This window comes from Xenopus laevis, chromosome 1L (assembly GCF_017654675.1).
Source record: "Xenopus laevis strain J_2021 chromosome 1L, Xenopus_laevis_v10.1, whole genome shotgun sequence".
Lineage (NCBI taxonomy): Eukaryota > Metazoa > Chordata > Amphibia > Anura > Pipidae > Xenopus > Xenopus laevis.
This window is the reverse complement of record NC_054371.1, coordinates 82,023,774-82,036,388: the sequence shown is the minus strand read 5'-3', so window position 1 is coordinate 82,036,388 and position 12,615 is coordinate 82,023,774. Positions and strand designations below refer to the sequence as shown.

General features: G+C 37.7%; 1 protein-coding gene across 5 annotated transcripts in view; it reads left to right on the top strand.

The window, feature by feature from the left end:
• The window catches only part of grid2.S (glutamate receptor, ionotropic, delta 2 S homeolog), a 612,233-nt gene that overhangs the window by 463,252 nt on the left and 136,366 nt on the right, over positions 1-12,615 (top strand). The gene's annotated exons all lie outside the window — the stretch shown is intronic.

The window sequence follows — 12,615 nt, the reverse complement described above, 5'->3', positions numbered from 1 at the left end:
ATTAATAAAATGGTGGAAGCATGTAGAGGGCAGCAGCTAAGCTTTTATTTAACAGACACCCATACTCAAAAATTGTACTGCTTTGACGTGAAATAATGGCTTAATTGTTGCAATGTGTCAAGGACTTGAACTGTAGTGAATTTTGAAGTTAATAGGAAGAATTGTCATGTGATTATGGATGCTAAACCATGCAATTACAAGGGATAATGTTACCCCCTAATGTGAAATGGGAAATATTCTTTGAGTCACATTGAGTCACGGTTCAGATGTTAAATAGATATACATTATGTTCTCCTAGTGCAGATAGGTTACTGTCTACATAGCACTCAGTTTGCAATATATTAGAACGACTGAATCTGCACAAGCATTACTAAGGGGCTTATCAAAAGACAAGTTGGCGTTTTTACTGAATTTGAGAATAATGCATAGAAAAATGCAGACACAAAAAAAACCCAGAATTTATAAAAGGAAAGAACCACTAAAAGTTGCCAGAAAAAAAGATGATGAGGTTGTATAGAAGTCAATGGGAATGTTATTATTTATTTTCCCAGTCTATTAAAACATTCAAAACTTTCAGCCTCATTGCAAATGAATGGGACAATGAGATTCTCGCTGACATGCAACTTTTACTCCGCAATAAAATGCGCACAGGAATATTTTGTAAGGTTTTTTTTCATGAATAATTTAGCATTCAAGAAAAAAAGTTGCATGAGCTTTGTCTGAGTTTTTCCCTTGCCTTGTTTTTTTTCACAAATTCTTATTTTGATAAATCTGCCCTTAAGTGTACTATGGACTGGATGGTAGATGGTCTGATTGTCACAGCCAGGATATTATAGTTTCTCATAATACCTATCCCTGAGATGATGATTTGTAAATTTTCAAATTCTAGGAGAAAAACAATTGCCTACATGGAAAGTTTCATCAAAATGTTCTTGATATTTATTCCAAGGTCAAGTTCATTTATTTGTAAAACATTTAAAAAATACTTGAACAGAAGTTTCACAGAAAAAAAAGTAGCTCACAGATAAAAAACATGAAATATCATGGTTTATAAACAAAGAACTGGACTATAAACTTGTTTGAAATCTTCAGTGAAACTTCTTGTTGACTTGAATTTTTATAAACACCAAGAAAATGGACGGCACTCCAATCAAAAGAATACAGATTTATTCCGTACTCCTGTAAGGATCCAATGCCCTACGCGTTTCGGGAATCACTCCCTTAATCATAGCCATACATCCTGAGCTACACAGACAGGTTATATACAAAATGTAGATAGCGACCCCTACTGGGCACAACAAAAACTATCAAGGCCAGGACCTGTTCCCAAAACGAAAGAAAATGGAAAAAAAAGAATGGGCGAGACGAAACAACCAAACAGAAAGAAGACAAGAAGAGGGGGTGGGCGGCAGTCCTGGGGAAAGAAGGTATGGCCTACGGCTGAACTCGACGAAGAAGGACAGGAACTATTGAATGTTGTTAACATATCCTCAGTGACTTTGACTAAATCCCAGGAACGTGTCCTGAGCAATGGCTTGTCATTTGCCCCCACACATAATTTTAGTTTGTTTAATACACTTTTAGATGTTAACAGGTTTGTACGTAAGTTAACCGTTCGCAGACCTTTTGGGTCATGTGGGTTGGGTACAGATAGGGTAGATTCACCCAAGAGGGATGTACATTTAAAAAGAAGTGGGTCAGACATTGAAGGTATATTTGCTTCATTTCGTAAACATTGTTGTCTTGTAGATCTGGACTCGCTACAGCGTGAGAGTTCAGGTGACGTTCAGGCTTCAGGGGAGCAGTTGGACCAAGTCAAACTGTCTAAAGTCAAAAAGATGCCCTCTAACTTCTACCCCTTACAATCCAGGTGTACCTCGATGGACACTTTCCAGGATCTCGTTGAGAAAGATCTCACCAGACTAAACGTAACAAGAACTGGAAGAGTTCCTGGAAATTTGTCCAAGGAGGAGAGGTTAGCTATTAATACACTTAGAGAGAACACAGCGATCACGACCAGGCAGGCCGATAAAGGGGGATGTGTAGTGGTGATGAATACCACTGACTATTTACGAGAGGCTAGAAGACAGCTGGATGATTAAGAAACATACCTTAAACTACCATCTAACCCACAATCAGAATACATAAAAGGGATTGAGAGATTGGTTACCCATTGGGGGTGGTGGATCCTCGGGACACTGACTATTTAGTCAGACACCAGCCGGTGGTCCCGATCTTCCACCACCTCCCGAAAATACACAAATCCCTCACCTCTCCGGAAGGTAGGCCAATTGTGGTGAGTATAGGCTCTATCAATGAGGGCCTCTCTGATTGGGTGGATACATGCCTTAAGCCCCTTGTCCCACGGCTGGACTCCTACATCAGGGACTCAGGACATCTGTTAGACAGATTGTCCGGTTTGACATGGCTGGATACATATATATGGATATCTATGGATGTCAAATCATTGTACACAACGATATAACATGACTTGGGAATACATGCCATTTCGGAAACTTTAAAGGACACACAACACTTCACGAGGGATCTTATTTATTATACACTCTTGGTTTTGGAGTTTCTTCTAACGCACAATTTTTTCTTTTTCGATGGGGGTTTTTACCTCCAGAGACATGGGACCGCAATGGGTGCATCCTTTGCTCCCACATATGCCAACCTATACATGGGTTGGTGGGAGCGGTCCCATGTCTCTGGATGTAAAAACCCTTTTCGTGAGCACATTATCTGGTATGGTTCTGTTTATATGGGATGGACCAGAGGAATTGATCAAGGATTTTCACATCTACTTGAACACTAATCGACATAATCTTCAATTTTCACTTGATTATAGTAAATCAGAGATCAATTTTTTGGATCTCACACTGGAAGGTGATATACACACAGGAAAAATTGAATCGAATATTTTTAGGAAACCCACTGCAGGTAACACTATTTTAAGGGTAAACAGTTGTCATCCAAAGCACACCATACGGGGTATACCATACAGCCAATTTGTCAGGTATAGGAGAAATTGCAGCAAGGAGACTACTTTTAAGGAGCAATCAGGGCTTTTGGGTCATAGACTACTGAGGTGGGGCTACACAAAGGATATGATAAGGACATCATGTGAAAAAGCCAGTAAAATTCGCAACAATGATAGAACCCACACCTCCAATAGCTCCAATAAGGAATTGAGTACAAAGGAGAGGAAGTATGTCTTTTTCATTAAGGAGTACAGTGAAGAATTTGGAAGAATTTGTAATGTGATTAGAAAACATCTTCCAGTGCTGTATAATGATGCGAGGTTGTCAGAAGTCCTATCAGTAACCGATGTTAAATGTGTTTCAAGGAGAGCTCCCACTTTAGGGAAGATGCTGGCACCTAGTCTAGTTGTAATGGGAAGATAACTGGCTGTCCACTAAGGGGAGCTATAGATGTGGAGCGACCATAGGTAAAGTTATCTCCACTGGGATAAGTTTCAGATCCAGCGTTACAGGCAGGGTATACCACAACAACGGTTTTTATAACTGCAATACCAAGAGTGTGGTGTATCTGCTGGAATGCATAAGTTGTAACAAGCAATATGTGGGCCGGACTACCCATTGTCTTAAAGACCGGATACGGAACACATGAGATCGATCGAGAATAAGGATGAGGGTACTCCCGTGGGTAAACACTTTGCACTATGCTCTGAAAGAGGAATCCAGGATCTGTCAGTTAAAGTCATTGAACAAGTGAGGTTACCTCTTGGGGGGGGGAGATTTGGTGTGTTCACTAAAATTGAGAGAAGCGTTCTGGATCCCAAAATTGGAGACTAGGATACCTAATGTATTGAACACCAGACACGATTTATCATATCTATATTAGTACTGACGGGTCAATGGATCAGTGTCGGGCTTAATTCCCCCCCCCCCCTTCCCCCCCTCACTTTCTATTTTGCATATTCACTTTCTATTTACATATTTACATATTAATTTACACATTTGTTGATCATTTGTGTTTACCCCCAGCAAGTTAATTATTAACCATCCCACCCTCCAGGGATTAGAGATACACACATTTGTACAAGGATCATTATTTTTGACAGTATGGTTTTAATATACAAACGAGGTTTTTACCTTTAGTAGATATAACTTGTCTGTGTAGCTCAGGATGTATGCCTATGATTAAGGGAGTGATTCCCGAAACGCGTAGGGCGTTGGATCCTTACAGGAGTACGGAATAAATCTATATTCTTTTGATCGGAGTGCCGTCCATTTTTTTGGTGTTTATTCGGATTTCAGCAGTGGGGACGCTGCGGACAGAGCACCCGACTGGAGCAGCAATAGGGAGGGTGAACTTTGAGCGGTCCTTTTTCTTTGAGCTAAGTGACTTGAATTTTTAGCTGCCAAGTTTTTTTAATTCAAACATTTCACACAATTATACTTGATTATATTTGCAATTGTGTCTTTAAAAGTATTTGCCAGAGATTATTTTTTAAGAATGTCCTTGTGCAAACATGGTTTCTTTAATTAATGGGCAAAAGGGACAAATGTATAGGGTGCACTTCATGATTTCTTTTTATATAACTTTTGGATGACATACCATATATGACAGACCCTTTATTTTATTTCAGCTGGATGATCACTGCCACATTATTAATATTGTTTTGATATTTTATTTAGATATTGTTTTTTTATTTCTTTATTTGCCCTTTATATAACCTATTTCCTTTATAGACCCTGTCTTATTACCCTTAAATGAGAAATAGCTTATCTAAAGAAGTAGACAAGAAATGTTGTACATTATGTTTTGGGCTTCTGAACCATCTGTTCCTCTGAAGATGCCCCAGTAGCTCCCATCTTCTTTTCTGCTGATTCACTGCACATTCTATGGGCTGCTGCCGGTTACTGAGCTTATACAGTTCAAATAGAATATAAATGTCAAAGTATAAGGCTAATTAGTAATTAATTCACATAATTACTACATGTCTGCTCAGAAACCAGTGCAATTAGCATCAGAATTTAATGATCAGCCCTGTAGCATCAGCTTACATTACAGGCCAACTTTTATTTTCTTCTTGATAATTTATGACAACCCCTAAGCTTAGCATGTGAATCTCGTTTTTGACGCCGGTGTCCGTTTTTTTGACGCCGTCGTCCATTTTTTTTTGACGCCGACGAATTTTCGTGGCCGTTTTGCGAATATATTTGCCGGATGCGAATCGCGCAAATTCGCTGCGAATTCATGCCTTCTGAATAAATTCGCCAATTACTACATATTCATTTTTAGGGTTTAGTTCTTTAAGGGGGGAGATCAAATCGTGGATTCTAGTTTGGACGGACTTTTTTAATTTAAAAAATCAGAAAAAATTGGATTTTGATAAATAACCCATCAGTGTCTGCTGGCTAGATTCTTAGTGCTAGAGAACACATACACAATATTCAGAGTGATTAGATTCAATGTAACTATTTATTTTTATTTTACTTGTTTACTTTTCTCCATTTCAAATAGGGGGGTCCTTTATTGAGTATCTTTATTGGGCATTTTTATTGAGAGGAATGTTCCTGTTGGAAAGGTTATTGATTTACTAGCAGGCAGATGTATTTGTGTGTATTATGTGGTTTCATGATCACTTTTGATGGATGGTATCAGATCTACAAAATGCATACAACAAGTCAGACGTAGTCACATGGGTCAAAATATAATGGGACAGATACAAAATCTGATGCTTAATGTAAAATTTTACGTCCAACACGTCACAATTGTCAGATGCGAACACTGCATCCTTGGTCTTCATCCGACAAGATAAAAACTGATGGTGTAGGAAAGATTTATTTTTCTCATTGAAATACATGCCTGAACAAAATAATCCATCCGTCTTTATCTTAACCAACTTTATATTATAGCAATAGGGGGATCCGATTTTGTAGCATCCTATGAAATCTCATGCTGTTGCATGGTGTTGCATGGCATGATGAGATAAAATCTGACCCACAAAATCTAATTAAAAGCTCTTGTGGAGTTTAGCCCTTAGAGTACCATTGGCTCAAATTTGCCCAATACCCACTGTGTCTTAAAGGGGACCCGTCACCCAAAAAAATGATTTCAAATCCTATTTTATCAGGTTAGTTATGCAAAATGAACTTTAATTACACTGTATAAATTATTTGAATCTTGTTTCCATCAGTCTGGGAATTCATAATTATAGCAAGCAGGCAGGAGCCATTTTGTGAACACTGTTATCAAGGCAAGCCTTGCATCTTCTCAGAATCTTGTTTGTGCACCAGAATGGGGGACCCAATGTCCATCCCCATGCCCTGGCTACACAATTAAAGAGAACGGGGGAATGTGGGGAGGGCAGTGACACCTAGGAAGTGCTGAATGGAAAGTGAAAGTAATTGCTTGCCCCGCCTCTATGCCTAGGCATAGAGGAGGGGCAGGCAATATTTGATTGACAGCTGATATTTTTAAATGAGTTTACAAAAGCTATGAATGCTTTAATAAAAAAAAAGAAATTGGATTTCATATTTATTTTGAAAAGGACTTTTATTATACAGATTTTAATGTCTGGGTGACGGGTCCACTTTAAAGCAGCCCCAAAAAATCATATTCTACTAACTTACTGAGGTTTCTAGGAGTTGAATTAGCCTAACAAATCTAGTCTAACCTCACACTGTTAGAGAAAAATGCATCAATCTAGATTTAATGCAAAATATTTTATACATGCATATTCCATTGCATGGAGCTTTGAATTTTCAGTGTTTATGTTTTGCAGTAAATTACAGTCATTTTATTGCTACATATGATACAGCATTGTGGTTGTAAATTGTTGGTCTTTTGTTTTCTGTCCTTGAAATTGAAGCTGTCATCTTTATATATTAAGCACTGTGTAACATGAATGCATTACAGTAAATCTGAAATAAATATCCAAATCACTACTTTTATTTTATCCTGTATAATGCCTGAGCTATGGCTGAAACAATGGAAACTGTGCCGAAAGAAAACATCAATAAAACAACATGGAGCTGTCATATACATATTTAATTTAAAACCACATATTTGAAGTAGGTTTGAAATAAACTGTGTTCACAACATTACAGTTTTTGAGATAAATGTCTTCTGATTCTGACTGTGCTCTAGCAGTCCAAAAGTTGTAGGCAGAACCCAATAAGCTATGCCATGGGCCACACAGCATGAGGCACTTTGTGCAGGAGAAACTTCTTAAGTTGTAGGAAAAAATGTTGTCAATAGTTTTCTGTGTCTGGGTGATAAGATATTGCATTTTCCCACTTAAAGGGGTTGTTTTAGTATGTTATAGAATGTCCTAGTCTTAGCAAATTTTCAGGTGATCAGTTTTTAACTTTTTAAACCTCTGTCTGGTTGTTAAAATAAACTGTTAAAATAAAAAACTGAGACCTATTGCCTCAGAATAGCACTATTTACAGCAAACAAAAAGTTAATCTGAAGGTGAATAACCCCTTTAAGTATTTCCCTTGCCTTGTTCCAGCAGCTATGAGTCAGACATAAATACATTTTCAGTTCTTTCTGGTCTCTGCCAAAATGTATATAGATTTTTCTGATGTATTTGGCAGAGCCGGTTGAAGTGAACTGAATGGGAAAACTAAGCTATTAATTATATTAAAAATAATAGCAGTCAGGTGTGAATGGTTGTGGAGGGTGATGTCAGGGGTAGAGGGCATATGGTTGTGATTGGCAGTGGGTCTAAGAGTGTCCTGCCATCACATTCAAACCTGCATATCCTACATTCATGTTGTTGGTGGCTTTTGATGGAGACTTGAGACAAAATTGCTTGGGGGCTCAGCCATGGGGCTCATTTGCCAACACTGGGCCTAAGTGAAAACTGAATTTAGGCACAGGTACCTTTAAAGGGCATGTAAACCCTATTTTCTCCTAAATTGGGCACATCTCCCCCACCCAAAATACATAATTTGTACTGTATATATCTCCTCTGCCAGCGTCAGCGTCAAATATTCCTATATTCCCTCTGACATATTATCAGTAACATTTACTTCTGCAAACAGCACATGTGGTTGTCAAGTTCATGCAATCAAGAATGTAGGCTTACACAAGCAGAACTTACTTGGATAAAAAGCCCTGCTTGGATTGCGCACTGTAATGGTTACTCTGAGCTCAGGAGAGGAAATTGGGGTAAAAAATAGGAGCAGACAGCTAGAGCAGAGTTTCTACAGGAACCAGCAATGCCATCTCTTCATTGGCTGCTAGACTAGAAAGTGTGTTTAGTCTGAATTGAGAATAACTGAGCATGCTCAGTAGCCAACTAATGAAGTGGCCTAGTGGGTTAGAATCCTGAAGTGATTAAATGAAAACTATACCCCCCCAAACAATGGACCTCTCTATAGAAATATATAGCATAAAACAGCTCATATGCAAAACTCTGTTTCAGCTCAATACAAACAAACAATTTTCAAAAAATATACTTTTTTAGTAATATGTGCCATTGGGTAATCTTAAATATAAAATGGCCATTGCCAGGGCTGTCCCCTGGGATTATAAAATTTATGGTGTACACAAACAAAGCAAGGAATACATACCGTACATGATGGCCAATTAATGGACAAAATTGTCTTTTCTTCCTGTTACAGTTAGAGGCAGATTTACAAAGGGTCGAATTTCGAAGTTAAAAATTCGACCCTCAAATTGAAATCCTTCGACCTCGAATATCGAAGTCGAAGGATTTTTAGCTTATTCGAACAAATAGAAATCGTACTATCGAACAATTAACTAGTTTGAATCGAACGATTTTTAGCGACCGATCGAAGGATTTCTATTCAATCAACGCTAAAAATCCGTCGACTTCGACTTTGTCGAAGGATTTCAATTTGAGGGTCGAATTTCGAAGTTTTTATAACTTCGACATTCGACCCTTAGTAAATCTGCCACTAACTATAACAGGAAGAAAAGACTGAATTTTGTCCATTATTTTATTCGGTCAAAAATAGTGCTGTGGAAGGTCCCCATGGGCTAACATTGCACTTCGGTAGCTTTAATTTGGTGAAGTATGAAGTCAAAGTTTTTTTAAAGAGACAGTACTTAGATTATCGAATGGTCGAATAGACAAATGATTTTTACTTTGAATCTTTCGATTCGAAGGTCGTAGTAGCCTATTCGATGTTCGAAGTACCCAAAAAATTATTTCTAAATTCGAACTTTTTTAACTTCGAAAATTCACTCGAGCTTAGTAAATTTGCCCCTTAGAGTTGCAATATTTCTGGTCAGGTGATATCTGAGGCAAAAGATGTAAAAGTGCAAAATTTACTGATATATCTATTGGTTAAGTAAATATTCTTGGGGTATAGTTCTCCTTTAAATGAGTGTTGCAGCCTTACTATTGACCATTTAACAATTGAAGTGTCAGGTATTTAAAGATTTCAAAGAGACTATTCACTAATTACATTTTTTTGTGGAGGGTTTACATGTCCTTTAACGAATGCTGTAAATACATGCAACAATTGTGTCCATTTTTGAACAACCACAACCGTTGAATAGATTGATAATGAATAAAAAGCTGTGTTCAATCATATGAACATCAAGATTTTGCCTCCAGTAAGACATATTCATGAGCAACAACTAAAAGTTCATGAATGTTAAATGTACTGTACTTAGGTAGAGTATCAGACTATTGAGCACTTAATGAAATAGTGATATTAAGTAATGGAGTTAGGTTCCAACTGATAAAACTGCTTCTGCTATCATGTACTTACAGTAGGTAGTATAGTGCATATACGTGCACTAGAGTTTATAACCTGTAACTTTTCTAATATCCATTGTACACAATAGAATGCAGTGCAACACCCTATACAGTATGTGAATAAAGGTTGTTAACTTTTGGCTAGTAGTATATTTGATTTCTCCTTGATTCAAAGTATATAAATTTAAGTTAACTTTGAAATTGTGACAATCCTAGAAATATAAGGGTTATATTACACTTTGCACCAAACTCTTATTCAATGTGCAGAGGGCAGCGGTGTTAGGCACAAGGGAGCTATGTATTTTATGCCTGCTAAAGGCAATGCTCGTAGGCAACCTGCAGCCCCTGGTCTTTGCTCCCATTATTTATGAACTATGCATATTGCATACATCTTTTGTAAATGAGGCAGCTGATCTCTAACATATCTGAATACAATTATGTTCCCTGAACTGGGGGACTGGTGGTCCTGATATCCAAGTCTGGAAGTCAGTGCCATAACCTTAAGAACTGGTTTACAATGAAGTGTCCACTTAGTTTGAATTACTAATTTTACCTTATTGTAGGAAATTGGGGACATCTAACTTAGAGAGCAGGAGGGCCCATGATACTCCCTGCTTCCATAAATGTCAAACTGAGCGTTGAATACAATACAATACAGTTTTCCTAATATCTGGGTTAATTAAAATAGTAAATTTTTGGTATATTTTTAAATTTTTTACAGAGAGATATTTGCTGAGCATTTTGTATTATGAAGATAAACAAGTCCTCTGGTTTAATTAGTTAAACTACATGCTTTCCCTTTTTTAAATTACATCCTCATTATTGCTTGCATTGGCATTCACTACAGAATATAGTTAATTACTGAATTAATTGTCTTTAGCTATGGAACAAAATGAAACAGAGAAAGATAAATATGTAAAATACACATTGGTATATCTGTCTCTCTAATTGCAGTGTGAATTAAGCTAAATTCTGCTCCTTAATGTGTCTGTAGGATCATTTTTAAATATTGCTTTTTTTTTTTTTTTAAACATGTCCATTTTGAGGATTAAATATTTTAAAAAATGTAGCATAAAACAGAAGCAGGTTTAATGTAAGTAATGAAGTAACTGAGATGAAAAGCACAGTTATCTTTACATGTGAATCTCTGCATAGTGCCCAGTGTAGCTTCTCCAAGGCATCTCAATTTGAGCAGTCATGATTTGAGTTGCCACCTGTCTTTTATACATTTGATAAAACTCACCAGCACACCCTGATCTTTCTTCCAGTGTCTGTATATATAGTAATAAGGCAGTGCTGTCCGACTGATGGCCCGTGACCCCCCCCCTTGTGTGGCCCCCCACATGTCTGCTGTGGCTGCTTACCGTGTGTACGATTTGAAAGATATGAGTACAGAGATTAACTGGCCCCTGCATTGTTTACACCTTAAATTCAGACAGTAAACTCCTGTATTGTTTGTACCTCTTGGATCCCACCTACATTGTTCACACCTGTGACACCTCTATTGTTCACACCTCAGACCCAGACTGAAAGTGCCCATATTGTTCACCTGTTCATAACTCAAAATACAAACTGTTGGAGGGGCACCAAACCTGTGTGAAGGTATGAACAATTAATCTTAGAGTGGTCCTGATAAGTTTCCCTGTCTCCTGTGCTTTTCTGTCTTCCCTATGCTCCCTGTTTGTGCCATACTCTGTCGGTCTTTTGCTGCCTGTGTGTGCCATACTGTGCCTGCCCTATGCTCTCTGTGTGTGCCATACTATGCCTGCCCTATACTCTCTGTGTGTGCCATACTTTGTGAGAGGTGAACCTGGTGGGGGTTTGTTAGCATTAAAAATTCTTGTAGTAATGTGAGTGTGGTTTAAAACAGGGAGTGGTCAACATGGGCTTCCATTATCAGCCTTCCATTATTGGCCCTCCACAATGTAAAATAGAAAATATTTTGCCCTCTGTACCACAGACGCTGGACAGCACTGTAGTAAGGTATCTGCACTCTCCATTTCAATGCTTCCAAACCTCCAAAAAATACTGACATATTGTCGCAATTGAAAGTGGAAAAGAGCCCCTGCATGAACATTCTGGGGCATGCACTTATTATATGGGCTGTCTGGTCAAAGCTGCCTATCCAAGTTCTAAATATCCAGAGAAAACTTTTCCAATACAAGGCATGTAATGCTCCAATCCCCGCCAATTACATCATTCTCACATTGGAAAGTCCAATGTTCTTTTAGATTGGGACTCTCATATGGTTAGAGTGTATGGTTTTCTCAACCATCGGAATGCTTTTGTTAAAGAATGAAATATAAGGCAGCAGAAAATAAATTTTTTCTTTTTTTTTCACCAAGCTATTAGTTGTACTCTAGTGAAGTGATCTTAATATGTTAATTGATAATACATATTTTGCTAGAGACATACATATTGATACACAGCTATTCAAGCACAAGGTATATGAAAGTGGTTTTGAGAACACTAGGAATAAATGGAATCAAACATTTCCCCGAGATGTAAAAATGAAGAATAGATTTTGCACTCTCTGCAATGAAATATGTCCATTACTACTTGTTCAGTGTTCTTTAAGGAAATGAAAGAGTAATGCATCTCTAGAATTATTGACCGAGCTCCTGGAAAAAAATCATTGCTTTCCATTTTCAGCCCATTATTACCATACTGAATATAAATATCTTTCTAGCATTATGTACATAAAGTGCTCTGTATTCACAATACAGTAATGTTTTCAGTTCCCAGCATTTCCATCATAGGCATGATACAGTCTTTGTATGAATGCTGCTATATGCAGAAATGGGCACAGCACTGTGTTCATTTAAATATCATAAGTAATAGTTCTCGACCTTAACTACACCCCTACGTATAAGTTCAGTAATGTTTCTTCGAAGCACCAGCCC